The sequence below is a fragment of the Syngnathus acus genome, chromosome 10 (assembly GCF_901709675.1).
Source record: "Syngnathus acus chromosome 10, fSynAcu1.2, whole genome shotgun sequence".
NCBI lineage: Eukaryota > Metazoa > Chordata > Actinopteri > Syngnathiformes > Syngnathidae > Syngnathus > Syngnathus acus.
In genome coordinates, this window is record NC_051095.1 from 17918138 (window position 1) to 17940207 (window position 22070).

Genomic DNA, 22070 nt, shown 5'->3' on the forward strand with positions numbered 1-22070 from the left:
CCATATTTATCATGGGCTGTGAATTTTTCGCGTTTTAGGCTTGTGAGGGTGAAAGTGGATACCTCGTTCTGAGTGACAAGCTGCTTTACTGGACGGAAATTTCAACTGGACTGTTCCATATTCATGAGCTGCTTTAAATTCTGGCACTGTACACAGTTCTTGCGATGTATCAGGGAAGACAGTCTGTGTATCCTATTCCAATCTCATACAGCTGTCTGAGCTTAACATTGTATTGTTAAACTGAGGAGCAAGTGTGCTCAAGCTACTTTTTTATTTTTTTATTTAATTTCTTTACACATTTTGGCACATTTTTAGTACATTCAACTTTAAATTGTGTTGTAGAGCAAAAATGTCATTTAAACTTCCCGGTTTTTTCTTTTCTTCATGGTACTTTGATTTTAAATCTAGTGCCAGAAATACAGACCTTTACCATGCTGAGAAACAGCCAGCCATTTAGGAAAATAATGGTCCTAAGCATGGCACACACGTACATTTTGCAATTTTGAATTTAACCTGATCTTAAATGAGAAACCTCAGACATGACAATGAAAAACTGTGCTCTTATACTGTGTGATCTACTTGCGAAGACCAACTCAGAACAACACATACATAACAAACATCACCAAAAATCACAGATTTCAACCCCTAAATCAGATGTATGCTATAGTACCATGACTGACCTGTGAAAGCTTGCGTGGTGCCACAGCTGGTCATTAAAACTAGCGGGTTGGGCATCAAAACCGGGAATCAAGTGTACCGTTGTACCGGAATCGTTCAGATTTTAGAATGTTGGTGCTTAATTCCGATTTCCAGTTAGCTCCCTGGAAGAACCACAAATAACAAAGGATTGCTAAAAACACTTATGGACAGCATGGAGCCCCTCCTGCCGCAGGAGATTCCTTTAGTGGTGTCAATTTTAGTGCTGATGTCATTTTTACATATAGACCTATCATATAAATGCCAATGTTCAGTGCAGTTTAGTGTCCCATTAACGTTAAATAGATGTTTAATCTCAAGAAGTGACTCAGTCACTAGTATTTGTTCCCAGAATTTTTTGAGATGCTACTGAATGCTTTTAAAACATGAAATGATCCTGTTTGCTATATTATTAAAGGTTCAAGTTAAACTATGTTTCTTTTGCCAAATATACTTACCAATCGTTACAAGCCAGGGGTCATGTACTGTCAGTGATGTGCAGTCAGGGACAATAAAACGCCTCCTCTGCTGACCTAAACACAATCCGAAGCACTGAACTATATTCTGCTGGCGTCATGTACAATTCTCATACCTTCAATCTTCAAAATCACTTTTCACAAGACCAAGAAAAATGGCATGTTTGTTCAACCATTAACACTGCATCGTCAAAGACAGCAAGCTATTTTCAACATTACATTAGTCTATCATTTGTATAAGTAACACACACACACACGCACGTGCGCACACACACACACACACGCACGCACACACACACACACACACACACACACATGGATGAGTCAAGATATTACATTTGTAAAACAAATAAATAAATTGCTTAATTTTGACATAGAAGGTTTTGGCCCAACACCATCCATATCCAACTTAGATGGAATTGTATTTCAAGCAATTTAATATCTTTATTTCTTGTCTTTCAATCAGATTTTAGCTTCTATGAGTTGCCATGTCATTGTAATTTGCCTGGGGCCTTGAGAAGCCAAAATGCAGGTTTCGGCCCATATACATAATCTTTTATGCTATTTCTTATCTTTGTTTGTTTTGTTATTTTTTAATTAATCCGTTTTTAGATTCACCTCTCTTATACCTTTGCTCAGGCTCAGATTGACGTCAGCAATTTTCTACCTTCGAATTAGTTGAGCTAGTATATGCTTTCTGATTGGGGTAGCATGCATAGTTATTTTGTGTATTATTTTGCTACATCTTAGTAAGTGGTTAAGGTCACTCAAAAATAAGCATAAAAAATGTTGCGGTTGTGATTCAATGCATAATGGAGATCACTTCCAATTCTTAACTAAAGGATGATATGTCATTGATCAAAAGGGTTATGCCCAAAGTTTGACGGTCAATGTTTACTCAAGCATTTGTTCGACATGTTGTACAGTGTATTGCTAAAGCCAGAGGAGCAATAATCAGAGCACAGACCTGTTGTTTGTATGTTTTATTGACTTGCTCCGGAGGCTTCAGCCAGTTCACCCTCCGGCTTCCGCAGGGCTAATTGCCAACTGCTCCCAAGCTTGTAAGACAGGAGCACACAGTGCCACATCATAAACAAGTTCAAAGCATACGTAGCTCTCTTTGAAAGATGAGCACGGCACTTCCTGAGGCCAAAGACAGTCTGTGTAGCCGCAAAGGTTTCATTACACCCATCTAGTTGTGATGCATCTCTGTGCTATGTGGATTTATTCAGTGGTCAAATGCAGAGCAAGCTTGTTTTTTTTTTCTGCACGTCAAAAACAAAGCCTTGTCATATTCTTGTAAAATAAGCCAATGATTTTTAAGTGGAGATAGCGGAACTCATACAATCTCACATACCGATAACCACGGAATATGTGCACATTTATTGCATACTCCAAGTAAAGTGCAGTGAAAATGTCAAAACACTTAAGAACGAATGAGGCAATAATGAAGGCCTCATTGGCTTTCTGTCAAATCTATAGCATCAAACTGAAACCCAAGTCACACTACACAAAGGGGAAAAAAAACAACAGCAATCAGGTTGAATGCTGTTGCATCATTTAAAAAACAAATTAAAAGTGAAAATGGCTCCAATGTAATGTGATTAAGTCAGGTCAAGTTTATTTATATATCCCTGAATCACAGAAACAAAGTTGTTGAATTTGGATTACAGTGGGAAACGTATTTTCCATTGAGTTAGGTCTTACAGCTGTTTTTAACTAATTTTTGGGTGTGGAATCTAAACCGATCTCAGGTCAAGTTTTTGAGCTATATATATATATATATACATATATGTAAATATACATATATATATATATATATATATATATATACATATATATATATATACATGTATAGATATTCTGAATTTTAATTTTGGAGAAAAATCTGTGACGTACTGAAGCCGCATACAGGAACGTGAATTTACTCTCAAGAAGTTGTTTTCCTTTTTTTTCCTGCCAGACTGCTCTCTGACATACAAAGGAACAAATAGGTCAAAATGTGGTAGGGTGCTGTGACTAGATCATTCGCTTTAAAACACGCGTGATCTTGCATAATAAGACCATTTACAATCTGACATGCAATAATGAATACCAGCAGACTTATTGCCCTGAAAGATAAACTTTAATCAAGCTTCCTTTGATTTCCTTCTGTTTGAGCATGCCTTGGCATATGCTGTTGTATTCACCACACCAAAGGTAAATAGCGAAAGGGAAGTTATTTAAGATTGTTCATTTAAATGTGAGTGCTTCTGCTAATATAATCACCAAAGGGTGACCCTCCAATCAATCTTTGTTTGATTTATTGTAACCATAATCTGATTCCCTATTAAGTGAAGCACAGGTGCCACACTACTAAATGGATTACTATATTCTATATTGTTTAATTACAGAGTGAAGACAAGGAAAATCCATATATATATATACGGATTTTATGGAGATATATATATATATATATATAAGACAAGGAAAATCCATATATATATACATATTTTAGGTGACAGGGTTCAAACTGTTAAAACATAAAACATATAGCACGTATTGTATATACTAAAGGTGTACTTCCATTTCTGTTTGAAGACTATGTGTGCAAAGCAAAGACCTCTCCTTGTTGCAACCTTTTCATATGCAAAAAAATATAGCCTTAAGTAATAGGAAAAAAGTAAAAGGATACACGTGCAAATACGTATAGTTCAAACTAACATTCCTAAACTATTATTCTGTCTGCAGAGGACATGCATCTGTAAACTAAAGAATGCTTTTCAATCAAGTCAACCAATTCTCTGGAGAGCTCAATTCATTTGTCTTTTTAATAATGCAAAATGTAATAATGGATATAATTTGCTTCTTCTCGGCGGCCTCTGGGATTCTGAGGATGCAGAATGCCATCCTGGCATCTAAATGTCTTCCATACAAGATTAACAATTGACAAAAGGGTTGTGGGTTGCGGGGTGATTATTGGCTGAAGGCACAGATTAAAGCAAAGCACAAATGCGGCTGACAGTTTGGTTATCTGTTTTGGACTAAATGAAAAGCATGGCCTGAATCCATCAAAGGAGATTAGGAAAATGTGAGCCCATTACTGACGTCCTCTCAAGTTGGCATGTCTGTAAACATCCATCTTATTCCTTCTTTTTTTCCTGGTTTTGATTGAAAGCTGAATCTTTCACTTCACCCCATCACTCAGAAGAGACATCTTCAAATTTTGTTAGCAATCCAATTTCTGTAGTCACTCAAAAGGTATTATTCTAATTCTCTTCCTTATGCAGATTTTGATTTAAAATAAAATGTTCTCGTTGATGACATACAACAGTGGTATAAGGGGAATCAGATACACATATGTTGTGTATTAAAGTTGATGAAAAGCTGGAAATAGAATTATCAGGAGACTTTATCCAAGTAGTCTTAGAGCACCACTAAGTATTTTGACCGTCGAGTGACAAAATCACGGCTGACATTGTAACTGTCAAGGGCACATTTTCCTCAACTCAAGGGGAGATCCACAGGGAGAAACAACTAAGGATGTCAGGAAACGTGACAGTACTTCGTGACTTTATTGGCCATGCACATTTTTCAGTCATAGTCATTACCCTTTGCCACGCGCCATCCTCCACGCACGCTGGCAAAAAGATGGGCCTGTGATTTGTGTTATATGTGCAACCTATGGTCTTCAGGGAAAACAAGGAAAACGTTTTGTCAAAACCCATTTTTTATCACATTGGGTTGCCAATTACTCATAAAGTCAGCTCAACAACTACAGCTTGGAATTGATTTAAAAACATGTCAGGCCAAATTATTCTAGGATTGTTATTTGTATGGGTCATATAAACAAAAAAACAAAGGGCACTTAATTAAAGGACATATACCTGCTACATTTGTACTTTTAGGTAAAGAATCATGCTAAAAGATCTATATTATAGATATATCGTACAGATACAGTGTACTACTAATAAAATAATAAAATACTGTACATTTAAAATATGTACAGCATAAGATATGAATATATATTATATAAAGCGCGGGTATTTAATAGGTGGTCTCTATTTGTGGCCCCTGAATTGTTATGGCCCTTTCCAAGATCCAAGTGGGCACTCTCATAGCACTAGTATGGTTGTAAACCAATTTTCATTTCACACAGCACTGTGGACTAACGTATTTAGTGTTTACTGTATGTGAGGCGATCAGTGCACCAGGTTGGCGCCTGACATGTGGCAGGCGCACGGAATTAAAAGTGTTTTCATTCACTGTTTTGTAGTTTGGGCAGCACGTGTAGACTGGTACCTGCGTCAATGCAAGCAATAAACAGACAGACTCTATGATAGGGCCACAAATCACTGGTCGTTATCGAAAATATGTTGATCTCTATTCTTCATGTACGTACCTTAAGCATTCTTTTTCTTGTACATTTGTTATTCAAGCAGTCCAGTTCATGTGGTTTATGGTCATTGATGATAGTACAGTGACTTGAAGCAGAGGTTGCGACTCAGTCTGCAATGTGTGCACTGCATTTTGAATTTTGCTTGGCTGTGTGCATAAATCACAAAGTAAGACGCGACACTTTAAGTGCCCTGTTAGCCGTGACTGTGCGTTGATTGCAAAGTCAGCTTTTTCTAGTCGACTACCAGAAGTCTTTGACTTTCAGAATAGAAGCGGAATACAGGAAGTGCTATGTTAACAACCAGATACAGCCCTCCACATCATTTAGTGTGACCCGTGAAAACATTATCCGTCGACTTCGTGTGTCAATACTAAAATAACAAATTATCTTCACTTAAGAAATACAGATATTGCTAGCAATCTTTATTACCATCCAGCTTTTTAAAATATTTCAACAGTTTTTACTAGTCTCTGATTTCAAAACTAGTTATCAGTTTGTTGTGTAGTCCATATTTTGAATAATACAAGGCGTTGACAGTCATGATGGCAGTGTTCTTAGCGATATCATTTGTAAGTGTACTCATTAGATTACTGTTATTATCAATCTTTGTTTATGTACAATTACCATTCTGTATGTGATTATTCTTTGTCTCTTGAAGCCAACCCAAATGTACGTCATGGAGTGTGAGCCACCGGCTTAATTACATAAGCCTCTCAAGGAGTCATGGAAAGCTTGAGATGCACCAGTTGGATATATTCCGGCCACTGGAGGCTTTCAGCTGATAAATTTTCATAGCTCAAACATGTAGGTGTAAGATCGGTGTTGACAGCAGTGATGGCTCGAGTTCTTTTTTCTCTCTCTCCTGGGTCTCACGGGGGTCTTGACCAAGATATAGGGGGGCTGAGAAAATAATTAATGAATATATTTTAGAATATCAAATGCTGGGGAGACTTAACTGTTCATGCTAACAGCTTAGTCACTACCCTCCATAGTAGCACGTTTATAACATTTCCGACCATGTGAGATCAGGCAAATAATAAGGGGCTTCCCACAAAGCAACATATGGGCATGTGGAAGCACTCAGACAGCTCCTTGGTAGCATGCTGATATGCTCCATCTACTTCCACCCAGGTGCTACAACTACCAACCTGCAGTGATGACAAACACTGGACTCATTAATGACAGTAAGCACACTTGTTATCAAGGTACCCTCCCAGGCCAGACCTCACAATTACTAGTGTAAAATAAAGAAGAGAAGAAGGCACTTAGCTAGAATAAACAAAGAACACAGGAGGCAAAAATAAGTAAGCCAATGAAAATGAAAATATCTTTGTGTTGCGTGTTTCTGGACTTACTAATAAAAACATCAGTTATATCGAAGCACTATCACATCCTACACTCTACAGAGATCACTGATAAAGTATTAAATTCAGTATTATCTGTGCCTTATTATGTTAATATCAGAATAAGACTGTGTTAAATCAAAAGAAAGCCTAAATACTACTTTGAGTGTACTGCTTGATAGCCAAATATAGCCTGTTGTCATTATAATTTAGTTTTATCCTGCATAAAAAAATGCCCAACTAGAAACAAACACAGTGTATAACTGTGATGCAAAGTACCTATATTTAGGATGCCCGCTAATGGCCGCCGGAGAATATTTTGTACGGCCAATAACCGATTGCTTCTACCCTTGGCTACAATGCCGAGTGGGACCCGCATTAAAGTAAGTCATTGTAAACTTAAAACATTTTGCTGTTATTGCGGGTATTTTGACAGCTTGTCTGCGACTAACGGACGTGTGACATATGACATAACCCTAACACTATGTCCGCCTGAAGAAGCTTTCGGAGGAGGAAGGCGGGAGTGAGCGGGTATGAACAAGGAGTGGATAAGAACGAACGAGAGAATATTGAGTCGAGTGTAAGAAGCAACAGGAAAAAAAAGTGGCGATAAACTAGGACCACAATGCGACCCCTGTCTCCCTGTGACGAGTGCGTTGTTGGGCCGCTGGGCTTCCCCTGTTGATGACCTCCGACAACCGCGAACCTGTCGGCAACTGCAGCCTTGGAGAAATGTCTCCCCTGTGTCCCTTGACTACGGTTAGGCGGTGCGGCTTTGTAAAGCTCTTTCACAGCTACTAAATAGTGTAGATATTCTGATATATGCACTTCACCATTTTAATCAAAAAGGGTTACTCATCTGTTGGACTATGACTTTTTGTTCACGTGTGCTGACGATGGATGGAGGGGTGGACAGGTGACCAAATCCCTTTTAAATTGACGAGGACAAATGGACAGGGGGATGATTACGTATATTGTGAATAAGCATGGACGGATGAGGTTGGAAGAGCGCCCAGGTCGCAAACGACGGAGGACGGACCAGCAATTGTTTTTTAAGTTCCTACCTGTGGAAATGAAATCAGCAAAACGTACCTGTATTCAAAAGTTAGTCGATTGTGTTCATAAATGAGTGCTTTTGAGTGTATCCACCACCTACCTACAATAAGCATTCATGAAAAACAGACGGCACGCTGTCGACCCTTTTATTTTACGATGGACGCAGACATTTAAGGTATAATTTTTCTGATTGATGGAAATGGGTACAAATCATGGGGTTAAATCAGTGGTTCCCAAACTTTTGCAGGCTGGCGCCCCCTTTGGCTCCCCAGTGAATTCCTAGCGCCCTATCCCCCCCCCCCCCCCCCCAAGGCACATATGGAAACAAACACCTCTTTCTTGATATTTGGTTTGCTGCAATTTGAAAAGAGAAAGGTTAAACACAAATGTGTATTTCACAAATAAAACCCAATTTAGTATTTAGTAAACCAATTTATTTTTTAGCAGTTTTAACTGTTTCAGCAACATAGAATCGTAAATAAACATTCCACCAGTAACCTTCATTGTCTCACACGTAATATTAATGGGATGGATGTGCTTGGTGCAGGGACATAAGCTTCTCAACATCAGGCTGGAACTCACTAAGAAGAAGTTGTAGATCCCCGCGGTCAGTAATTTTCAGTCGGTTTCTTTGCTTGGATAGAAGCAAGGTGACTGCATGATGTTGACCGCCAGAATGCGGTTTTTATTATAAGATAAAATTCTGAACATTACATGCTTGAAATTACAAACCTGAGCTTTTGCTTTTGTAGTCTATGCTGTCGGATCTGACTGGGCCAGAGCGGCGTGTTGTGTACAAATCGACTGCCGCCCCCCTACCGCCCCTTTCTTCCTCACCGCCCCCCCAGATCTTTCCACCGCCCCCAGGGGGGCGGTACCGCCCACTTTGGGAACCACTGGGTTAAATTATCCATTAGCCTTTTAATTATGTAGATCAATTCATCCATTTTCTACCACTTATCTCATGCAGGGTCATGAGTGAGCTGGAGCTAACTTTATGTGGGCCCTGGGCTGCCAGTCAAGCACAGGGCACATATACACATACAGTACAAACAAATGCCAATAAATTAACCTAACATGCACAATTTTGAATGAGGGTGGAAGCCAGAGTACACAAAAAAAAATCCATACCCAAGCAGAGACCATTGCGAATGCAAGATTCAAACCCAGCTGGCAGACCCCGTGGCCCACGGTGCTACCATTTATAACGACTTCAATGTGAATGATTAATGATGACAGCGTTAGCTTTGTGAAAACATGTATTGGTAGACTGATATCTATTGTCATGAGATGCAAGGGACCTAAACAAAAGCTCGAAACTATGATTTTGAAACCCATTTTGATGAGAGCAAATTACACACTAAATTGTTGTCAACATTTTAAAAGTGAAGATTGAAATAACAGAGCCCTACTTAAATTTTGGATTCCTACCTGAGGGAAGGGATCAGAACTTATTACTCCAGTCTTAACGCCTTTACGCTGGCTCCCGGTCAGCTGTCCAATTGACTTTAGGATTCTCTAACAAGTCAGGTCGATTAGTGGAGCCCAGGTTTCAAAGCAAACATGGTGAAGCGGCATTTAGTCGTTATGCTGCACGCAAACGAAATAAATTGCCAACAGAAGAGAAGTCAGCCCCATGTATAAATGCCTTTAAATCCATGTTAAAAATTATGCCTTTTACCCCACAGTGCTTTGATTTACATCTTGTAAACATTTTTAAAGTGGCTTTCATTATACGGTCTGACAGTTATGTCAGAGAGCTAGGTTTTTATTTTTATTTTTTTTGCTTTTAAATGTCAAATAGTTTGTTTGTAAATGTAATCTTTGTCAATGTACTACATTCTTTTAATAATTTTAATAATATAGTATATTGTGTGCGGCACGGTGACGCAATGGTTAGCACGTCCGCCTCAGAGTTCAGAGGGTGCGGGTTCGATTCCACCTCCGCCACTTCCTGTGTGGAGTTTGCATGTTCTCCCCGTGCCTGCGTGGGTTTCCTCCCACATCCCAAAAACAGACGGATTGAGAACTCCAAATTGCCCGTAGGTGTGACTGCGAGTGCAGATGGTTGTTCGTCTCTATATGTGCCTTGCGATTGGCTGGCCCCCCGCCTACTGCCCAATGACTGCTGGGATAGGCTCTAGCACGACCGCCACCCCCGTGGGGACAAGCGGTAGAGAAAATGGATGGAAGGATATACCTTTGTATGCTATGCCTTCAGCCATTCTGTTTGTAAATACTTTTACATGTTGTGCTTTTGGTTATGTGAAGCATATTGAGTTAGCTGCCTTGTGTATCAAATGTGCTATATGGTAAATTAATTTGCCTTGCCTAAATTTGTGATGTGTCCAATATAACTTTTTTAATTGGGCGTTTTTCTTAAATAATTCGCTGCATACAATGAAACAGAGAGAAACATTATACCAAGTCGTACTATTAAATGTGATGTATGACAGAAGTGTACTGTGCAAGATATTGAGAAAACAAGGACTGAACAATAAAAAGCCCCTGTGTGCAAAATGGGTGAAGTCTTGTAGTCTATGAAAATGAAGCCAATGAAAATGTGCTTAGGTGATGTACCTCTGCAATTCCCTCAAACCGTAGGGGTCTGAAATAATGGGTCCTTGGCAGTGTGCACTCCATCTTTGTTCTCCAGCATATCGACACATAAATGCCATTGGACAGCTCATACTTATTATTCTCAGATGGTTTTGGAAATGAGACCCTGGCTGTTTTCTCAATTTGGAGCCCTAAGGCAGTGATTTAAAGAGATAAAAGGGGCTAAATTCTGGCACGAAAGCATAGTCCAATTTATCATTGACATGACCTTGACTCACTCAGGAGACATGAATCTTGAGAAGCTGGTGATATAAAGGTGGAGTGCTACAGGTCCACCATCTCATTCAAGGTATCCTTAGTAATAACCAGGCAATCTTAAGGTTAACAGGGCCACTCTCACTTACATGTCAATGTTTAGACATAACCTCCAATGGAGACCTGTCAAACGCACCCAGCTAGTCTCGAATATTTAAGATGAAGACAATTATATCAGACAAAAACACATTACACTGCATTAACACTGTCACTTACTGTACAGTACGTATATTAATTTTGAGCAATGACAAATTCTGACGTCACGTAAATTACTTATTTACGTCTTGAGGTCCACCTTGGTGTTCCTCCTGTTCCAAAATATTTTATTCCACGGAGTCAACTTGCCGACTTTACTGTCATTCATATGCACACTGCAAACTTATACAGTGGAAAGTTGGGGGGAAAAGTAGTCCAACGCCTCTATAGGAGACGGCTACCAGAGTCAAAACTGTATGCCGAGGCAAACTTGATTTTATGAAGTCAAAAAAGTCAAAGTAAAAAAGTAAATGCTAGCGGACAGTTGCGTTGATTCAAATAAACCAATTGAAGTTACATCAATAAATGATGATTATATCAAATACTAAGGTGGTGAAAAGAAATCCACCCCCTACTCAAGACTTTCTTTTAGCGAGCAAAAAATAATAATTTTTATTCAGCCCTACAAAATGTTGACGTAGGCTTTTGAGGTTTTATATACCTTCTTCTTTTTGGCCTCTGTGTCCCAGACAGCTGTCCTTTCCTTGACATCGGTGAAAGCCATCTAATCTCACTATGATCTGATTAGACAGCGTGTGCCAAATTAAAGAGCAACAACCTTGGGCGGGCTGTCAGGCAAACATGCTGCAAGACGCTTTTAGATAGATATTATAATGTGCTCCAAATCAGGTTAAAATACAATCTGCAAAAAGTCCTGTCTTTTTTGGCCTGTGTTTATGCAGTGGGGCCCTGAAGACAAATGTCCCTAACGTTTGAAAATTCTCAACTCAAACAAAATCTGAGGGATAAATTGGGCTCTACAGTTATAGGTCCCGTTTATCAAATACAGCACAGTGAAACACTCTCCATTTTTATAGCATTTTTGTCCTTGGGTATAGTATAGCTGTTTTGAGGCTCCCATGTTGCCACTATTCAGAGAAGATGCAAAGAGGAGAACAACTTGCAACTGGCCACCTTAAATACCCGTAACTGGAGATGTTTTGTAAAGAAGAATGGTCAAAATACCTTCAACCAGAATCCAGACTTTTATTGGAAGCTATAGAAAACGTTTAGAGGCTGTTATTTCTGCAAAAGGAGGATTTTTCTGTTGGGGTGCCCAAATGTATGCACCTGTCTACTTTTGTTTAGGTAATGATTGCACACTTACTGTAAATCATATAAACGTCATTTCACTTCTCAAATATCACTGGTTTTGTCTGCTATATGATATATTTAACTGAAATTGCTGATCCGAACAATCAATGATTTATAAAGGAAAATCTTGAAAATGATCAAGGGTGCCCAAACGTTTGCATTCGACTGTGTATATATATATCACACAAGGACGAAATGCTTTGACCACAAAAATCCATCCATTCATTTTCTATACCGCTTGTCCCCACGGGGGTCGCGGGTGTGCTGGAGCCTATCCCAGCCGTCATCGTGCAGTAGGCAGGGGACACCCCGGACCGGTTGCCAGCCAATCGCAGAACTCATCTACACAAAATGTACATATTAGAACTAAAAATAAGCACTGGCGTGTATTTGAAGCCAGAAAAGACATCCTCTTGCTCAGTCTGCATGTCGATATGCCAGGTAACGTTTACACAACTTAGCCAAACAGTGAAACCTGCCCTTGTTGTGGGGTCACTTTTGGTAGTGTTTTCTGCATGTTGGGAATTTGCGATGTTTGCAATCATAGACCTCTTCATGTGCAGTGTAATAAAGACCCACTACTGATATATATATATACACACGTGTATATATATACCGTAATTTTCGGACTATAAGTCGCGGTTTTTTTTCATAGTTTGGGTGGGGGGGCGACTTATACTCAGGAGCGATTTATATACATATATATGGTTTTTTTTCACTTTTTTGGGCATTTTATGGCTGGTGCGACTTATACTCCGGTGCGACTTATAGTCCGAAAATTACGGTATATATCCATCCATCCATCCATTTTCTGAACCGCTTAGTCCCCACGGGGGTCGCAGGAGTGCTGGAGCCTATCCCAGCCGTCATCGGGCAGTAGGCGGGGGACACCCTGAACCAGTTGCCAGCCAATCGCAGGGCACACAGAGACAAACAACCATTTGCACTCGCACTCACACCTAGGGACAATTTGGAGTCTTCAATCGGCCTACCAAGCATGTTTTTGGGATGTGGGAGGAAACCGGAGTGCCCGGAGAAAACCCACGCGGGGAGAACATGCAAACTCCACACAGGGAGGGCCGGAGGTGGAATCAAACCCGCACCCTCCTAACTGTGAGGCGGACGTGCTACGCAGTGCGCCACCGAGCCGCCTATATATATATATATATACACGTGTATATATATATATATATAGATAGATAGATAGAGAGAGAGAGAGAGAGAGAGAGAGAGAGAGAGAGAGAGAGAGAGAGATATTACCCTTTAAAAAGTTCTATTCAATTTCACATACAATACTGTATGTATTTCAAGGTTTCCCCGCTAATTAGATGTGACTTCTGGGAAGCATGTGAAAGAATTATACAACTGATCGTGAAAGTTTCATTTTTAATTTTTTATTTTAGTTTTTAAATTGAAACTCTCCACAGCTCAATCTTTAGAGATACAAACTAACTGAGTCATTTACTGTTAACCACTTTGTTTTATAACTAATATTTAATCTAGTTTGCCAGCATTCTCAATTAAAAACTTGTATTTTTTATAGGCTATAAATGCTAGCTCATTACTATTGTAATTACAGTGGTTCATTACAACAATAAATTTATTTACACACTACTTGTAACCAGCAAGCTGATTTCCATACCAGCTGATGACACTTGAAACTACAGTAATGCGGTTCTCTGACAGCCACATGTATGCTGGTTCAGTGGTTATGTAAAAAATACTGTATAGAATATTTATATAGAAAATACTTCAGACGTGAATAGGACAAAAATCTGCCACTGGTGTTGGTTATATGAGGCCTCATAAATACATGTTTGGAGGTGAATGTCCACCCATCCATTTTTTATAACACTTGTCCTCACGGGGGTTGCGGGCATGCTGGAGCCTATCCCAGCAGTCATCGGGCAGTCGGCGGGGGACACCCTGAACCGATTGCCAGCCAATCGCAGGGCACACAGAGACGAACAACCATCCACACTCGCACTCACACCTCGGGGCAATTTGGAGTGCTCAATCAGCCTACCGTGCATGTTTTTGGGATGTGGGAGGAAACCGGAGGGCCGGGAGAAAACCCACGCGGGCACGGGGAGAACATGCAAACTCCACACAGGGAGAGCCGGATGTGGAATCGAACCCGCACCTTCCTAACTGTGAGGCGGATGTGCTAACCCAGGGTCCGGCAACCCAAAATGTTCAAAGAGCCATTATGGCCCCCCCCAAAAAAAACATACCTGTCTGGAGCCGCAAAATTCATAAATAATTTAAAGAAAAATAGTGGTATCAATTTGATCATTTCTTCTTGCGGCCTGTTAGAGTTCACGTACCTGCGTAGCATTCGATATCGATCACGACTCATCCATCGCAGGCAATTGAGAAAGCTGGAGCTGAATTGATGTCCTTGATCTGCTGATCGGTGATATTGTTTGTGCGGAGAGGCATGTCTTTAATTTTCTGAATGATCCCGGTTTTGTTTTTGAAGTCCGAAAATAGGCACTCTGATATTTTAATGAATGAATCCTTCATGAACTCGCTATCGGTGAATGGTTTTCCGCGCTTTATTATCTCCCGGCTGCAACAAAACTTGCAGTAGTAGAGTTTGGAGATGCAATCCACTTCTTGAAACTCTTTTTTCGGTCCTCAAATTTCTCCACCAGCACTGCAATTGCTCCTTTTCTCTCAGTTGCAACTGGGTGATCGGCAGCAAATCTAGCATGCTTTAGCTGAAAATGTCGCTCCAAATTCCTCCTCTTGTTATTTGACAACTTCTCATTGATAATCAAACATGCAAGTAATGCGTCAGCATTGGCAATGAAAGCAAAAAGTTCCGTCCATTTTTTCTTAAAGCCTCTGTTCTCATCAGCAATCTTTCTCTTTTTGCCTTTTGAATCCATAGCTGTGCTGTGCCGCAGGCTATGACGCAATTTTGCTCTTTGGCGTCATTCTTAAATTTGGTATTTTTAATATATTTACAACTACATACATTTTTAAAGCATAAGAATTCTTGTGTCATGATAATCATCTAAAAACCATATTTAAAAAAACAACAACAAAAATCTTATTTTTCCATTTTCACGCATTTTTGCAAAAAGTCCAGGGACCCGCTAGGGGCGTGCTAAAGAGCTGCATGCGGCTCTGGAGCCGCAGGTTGCCGACACCTGTGCTAACCAGTGTGACACCGTACCGCCCTGGAGGTGAATAATCTCAATGAAATAAATATCTTCGATGACAAACAAGTGAACAATTTGAAATTCATGTATCATTCAGGTATCATTATCTTAAGGAGTGGTAGTAAACCTCTGAAGAAATATGATGATTACCATCAACAGTCCAGTTCTGTATGTTTGTAATGTTAAAATAAAAAAGGATCAAGAAAAACAATCCTGAGAAAAGATGACACATTGACTGATCATCATTATACAGAGAGAGAAAAGTAAAATACAATTCACATCACATGTGTACAATACCAATAGCTATCAAGCACACTCGCTATTGTATGTCGCCATAAGTAGTTTATTGTTGTTTTGGCGTTTGTTTTCTTGCATTTTTTGATTGTTTCAATCCATATGAACCATGCAAAAAAAATTCTGTTGGAGTTACCAAGCCAACTCCTTTCAGAAGTTTCAATTATGGTGACTTTCGTTTTCTCCATCACATTTCAAAAGCTGAAATAGACATGAAATATGTGATTATGTCCTCGGAAAAAGTGAGCTGCCTCTTCATAATCGCTTACAGTGATACTCATTGCCCAGGATAAGGACATTCATGTATCAATTTTGAAAGTAAAGTCAGTACAACACTGGAACAACCTTTGACTCAAAAGATTTGAGTACTTCAGCAGCAACATTCTGTTAGGAGTGTGTACTTTGTGATTCAACAGCAGTTGTGTGGTCAACACGAGTTGGTCCACTCTATTACAAAAATTGGTCCCTGAAGCAACAATAGTTGGAAACTCCATGCATGAAGAATGTGCACACTACAGCTCACTTGGCTGAAAGCCCGTAGTCGTGGCGGTCTAACTGGAGCATGAGCAAATGTGAGCTAGTCTCCTCCACTACATGACGAGAGCATAAAAAAATTGAGGATGCATTAAAGGAGATAGGCTTGAGAAAATGTTACATAATGTTCAACTTTCTATGACAAATCAGTTTACATTGTTATTCGGTACAGTACAGTGATTGTTTAAATACTGTCTATGATTTTGTCATTGTATCTGTTAATTGCTAATTGATACTGTACTTTGCACTGTGATTGCTCAAAGTCAGCTGGAATATGCTCCAGCTCACTTGTTACACTAATTGCTTATGAAAATGGATGAATGAGTGGTATTTTGCATAATTGCCAATTTATACCAAAATCCACAATAGTTATCCATCCATAGCTAAAAAGGCTTTTAGATTTAAAACACTTTGTTTTTTTTTATTGTTTCATTGACAATTCTTGTTTATTAATTCAGACAAGCTTGTTATCTAGAGGCTTGCCTCAATCTTGGTGCAAGTCCAATCCAGAGTTGTTTGTTACAGCGCCCACATTCATCCGTACGAAGCACATTCAAAAAATTGTATTCACTGTTGTTCCAAAGGTCTTATACCATCCTTGAAATAAATGACTAAGAGCTATGTCTAATTGTGTCCTTATAGTTTATCAGAGTGAGAAAGACTGTAAAATAGCTCTACTGTATTTTCGTGCAGTGGGAGGCGGTGCAACCCCCCTGTCCAGACATAATAAATAACCCATGCACTTGAGTTGAAAAGTGATATCAAACAACATGAATCAGCACTACCCCATAGAGTGTCCAGCTCATCCACTTTTAAAACATCAGCAAATACAAAGTCATACAGTCAAGGCATTGTTTAACTTATATCGCATAAACAGTTTGGTTTGGTGCGTTTGAGGCAATTAGTTTCAATTCACATAAATCTTTATTCGCCTTGAACATTCAGAAAATTAAATTATTTGGTTGTTGGTTCTGGGTAGAAATTTACCCTAGCTACAACAACCAAAGACGGTAAATGTATCAGATATACTGGGTCAAGCAGTTAATTGACCTCACGGGCAAGAAGCTTCATTAAAAGTGTTGCTAATTTCCCGGAAATGAACTTGAGATGAAGAAGCTGATGTGAGCCAATATCTTGACACCAGAGTGCAGGGAGGGTCAGGAACCGAACTGTGAGCTACACTACACCAACGCACTTAACATCACTGTACTAATGTTCTGAGACCGAAGGTAATGTGAAAGATGTGTAAGTTGGTTAATTTTTAATGTTACTTTGAACACAATTCTGAAATTATCTTCATCATCACCATCAAACTCTGGCACTTTGCTCCATTACGCTCTTTGCAAGTACATGCAGGTCATTTGAGATTTCTTGATATTAATGATGGCGTCTCACTCAACTGCTATCCCCCCATCACATATTTCACAAATCCTGTAAAACAAAGGGTATTAACACAAAACACCAAAGAGAATCAGATCAAGTCAAGACAAGTCAAGTTTATCTGTTTAGCATTTAATCACAAACGAGTCTCCAAAAGCTTCACAAGTCCAAACTCAACAAATATTAGTGGCATTCTCTGATCTCAAGCTCCCAACTGGGTAAGGATAAACTCCAAACCCTGAATTGGAAAAAAAAAAAAAAAAAAAAAGAAGAAACCTTAAAAAAGGACCACAGATGCGGGAATCTCCCTTCCAGGATGTCCAGGCTGCAATGGATACAGAGTGGCCGACGTTTATCTCATGATGTGAGGCAATTTTTACTTGAACAGGATGCGACCCATTCAATAAGATGATCGATAAAGAGTTCTCCCTAGTAACGTGGTCCACTGCAGATCTTGTCCCGGTCAGTCGGTGCAGAATCCCTACAGCAACTGTATCAGATTTAGTCATTGTTACGTTGCACCTTTGACTGAGTCTAATTTCCACAGGTATGGCACCCAGACTACTGGAGCCCAGATAGAGAGTGAATTAGAACCTGTAGACCTTTTTAGCCTCTTCAAACAAAAGGGGGGTGTCCATTTCAGGGCTTGGTCCATACCCCCAGAAAAAAGCAGGAGTTTCTTTGACAACCAAAACATAATGAACTCCTCAACAAACTCTATCACAAAACAACAGATTGAGTTTTTCTTTGAGTCAGTTATTGTATCAATGCTAGATTGTGAAAGTACCATGGGAAAAAACCCCTGCATTGATTATCTTTGGCCTACAATCTTAAAGAGGGATACTATTATTTGAAAGCACACACAATTCTCGTGGGCTAGGTATGCTCACACATGAATTTGTACATGAGCTATGTAGCCCAAGAGCACGGCAAAAAGAGACGAACCTCTAAATAAGGCTACAATTGGTGCATAAACAGAATATTTTACAAATGTGGATCATTGTTATGAACAACCAAGAGGTGCAGAACGATTGGTGATTGGTGGAGAGTGTTGCCCGCATCTAATGATCCATTAGACTATTTTGCTGAGCAACGATACGAGAGCCTTTAAACACCGCGGAGCAGTCACGGGTAGTAAATTAGGGAAATCAGCAGCCGCAGATTTCCATTCTATGAGTTCAGCCGAACAAATTGAAAACTATTAAAATACCCTGGGCCATAGCAATACAATGTTTGCTTGCTTTCCAGCATGAAACAATGTCAACGGGATATGCCACACGGTATTTAAAATGTCTTACATCAAAGCTATATTTTCTTTTAATAACAGTTCTCAATTGGATGTTCCTAGATCACCCCTTACATTATGGTTTACCATTTAAATCCTCCTTCGAAGACTGAAAAGTGAGCACTTTGTGCCTCTTGCTGCTTCAAGCTTATACTCTGTTGCTGGAGCCTCTAAAGCTCTGGCGTAATCTTTACGTGTTTTGTGTGTGTTTGCATGAAGAAAACCTTGAGAGATGAATGTCAGTCAAATAATATATATATATATATATATATATATGATTTTTTTTATTTCCAATGGTTGGTGTTGCCATACCAACCTATTGTGGTCTGACTTGGGTCTGTTCTGGTTTGATTTAGCAATGCTCTCATTAGAGAAAAAGCTGACCCGGGTGCTCGCTCGAGTTTCAGCAATGAAGTAAATGAATATTCAAGGGCTTTGTAATGAATTTATTTTAATTTTCTTTATACAACTCATATGCTCTGTACATAATTTGTGACAAATGAAGAGAGAGATGCATTTGAATAATTTTTGCTGCAATAAGTGTAGTATGAAAAAAACTGAAATCACATAAATCTCAATATCAGCTCAATGAAGCCATTGGCATGATTCTTCATTAAATAAAGTTGAAACAGCATATTCTTCAATATATCTACTTAGTGCTTTGGATGTTTGTTTTTTTTTGAAGAGCATCTTACCCCTTATTTACTGTAATATTTGGCCTAATGACAGCAACAAAATATTTGCTGGCCATCAAATTTATAACCCCAAATTTACGATGCCCAAAATGTTAAAAGTGGTATAAAAAAGCTTATGCTGATCCATGCTTATTAACTTTATTCCAATTAATCAATAATTCAGTCAGATGACTTTTCACATTGTTGCATCAGAAATCTAGTAATAGAGAAAATCCTTGAAGTAGAAATAACTATGCATAAATATTTCATTGGATTCTGGGCACTATAAGTTTCCATATTCAGGCAGACTTGCCATGGACATTAGGGAGGGTCTATGTCTCACTCTAATATCAAACTCTAAAAATATTTTAATAATAGAAGAAACAGTGCTTAGCTTTCAAATCGTCAAAGTGAGTTTCTATCAAAGGGGAAGCCAGAGAAAGCCCTTAAGTGTGAGGGAGATGGACAACTTTGGTCAGTGTCTACCCTGCCAGGCTGACATTTCCATTCTCGTTTACTTGACAGACACCTATTGTTACTGGCGCATCTCGTTGTTTAATTCACAGCGTTCCACTGGAAGAACAGAGCATTTTTACACACAGATTTTTATATCAGTCAAAGTCAGTTACCATTCTAAAGTCAAATCCGTATCCCGTGTTCAGAGCCAGCTGGCCTGCAGAGCAGAAAATTTGAATTTGGAAATCCACCGTCAGCCATGCAGTGGGAATAAAAGTGGAAATGTGGATACCGTTCTCATCTTTTTTCCACATTCAAGAGTGCAAAATACTCAATGTAAGTGGCAAAAGGTAGAATGGAAAAGGATAGCTAATGGAAACACTGTTTCTTCACGTATTCATCTTTAAAAAGAGAGATTGGCCATGTAGGCTGAAGCACTGCAGCGACACAGCCATCATGCCGGCTGAAATCCATTACAATAAAGTTACATTTAAAGAGATTATTTATTAATCTGACACTGAAAGGTGCAAGAAGCCTTGGTGGAAAAGACACTGTCTTCTAGAAGTAGAGGATGTGAAGGTATAAACCTGAAAAAACTCTTTTCACCATGAATCTATTCAGGTTGGCTTCCATTGTTGCCTCTGTCAAAAGCTGTCAGACCCGAAACACTTCTGACAACAGTATCCTCCAGATACGTATGTACCCTCTCTGGTCTTGGACTTTTACAGATGAGAAACAGATGGTATGTCTTCGCTATAAGACATGAAGGGATATATTTCTACTTGCTTCAGTTGCTTTTGAAAAGTGTTTATCTGCATGAGTGTTTATTGGGGGTGGGGTAAATGGATAAATGAGCAAGAGCTCACATTTACGTGGCTCTGGGGAGCTTTGAGACCAAATTGTTAGGATTTGCAGCGATTGACAACAAACAGACTTTTTAAAATGCAATTTATTTGACAAAAGCCTTATTTTTATTTGGGAAAATATGTGATGCAGTACGCAGTACACAGCGTTAATTCAAACATAGTGCTCAAGCAAAAAAGCAGCACCGTGCAGCAGCCAAAGTGGAGCTATTTTTTGCTGACTTGTGCTTCTTAAAGTATTCTTAATCTTAACTAATAAAATGGCAGACATCACAGTGACCAAATTTGGTTTTGTTTCTACGTAATAAGATTTTTTTAAAGGAGTTGTGGGCGAGAAGGTTAAAGATTTTCAACAATGGTATTCCTAATGGCCTGTTTCTGCTCTGATCAGCAACTGTGGTGTGAATTTGGCTTTTAATTATTAGCAAATCATTGACCGTTAGCCTGACCCACTCTGTAATTAATGCACCATATTAAAAAATGACAAACTAATAAATCACCCTGCTAGTAAACTGTTAAATTATCTGATTATTAACAGGAACTGCATGTACACACGCACAAATACACACGCAGACACACACACACATGCAAATATAAAACCAAACATTTTTCTTGTGAGAAGTTTAAAAATCTTTAAGATAAACACATGGAGTAGGCCAACAATCTAAAAATAAGTATATTCACTATGGAGAATGCGCATGTAGCCGTAGATAAAAGCAGATAAGAAGACTCTCCAAGATGTTCTTGGTCAACAACTGTTTCTTTGCACATACTCTATGCGGTTGGGATGTTGACAAAAGTAAAATCATTTGCCTTTCTTAAAGGAAGCATACACACACACACACACACACACACACACACACACACACACACACACACGCACACACACACGCACACACGCAAATAGCACGCATAGTAGAGATAAAAGACTTCCAGCCATGTGGCAAATGTTTTTAATCATTGGCATTCTGGAACAAATTCGGCAATTTACATATCCTGTGCTTCTCTCTGAGCTATAAGGCAAATATTACACATGATGAGCAGCCACGGCGTCGACGGAATTAATAGACTTATGCTGTTGTCACTTGTGTTGCATTTCCACCAGCCTATGCGGCTTGTGAGGGAAGCCGAAGCAGATTAAATTTGATAGAGGAAAGAAAGGGAATAATATGCACACGGAGGCACAAAGAGAAATGATCTGCAGCCGAATTGTCACCAAATGGAATCACTGTATGTTGCTC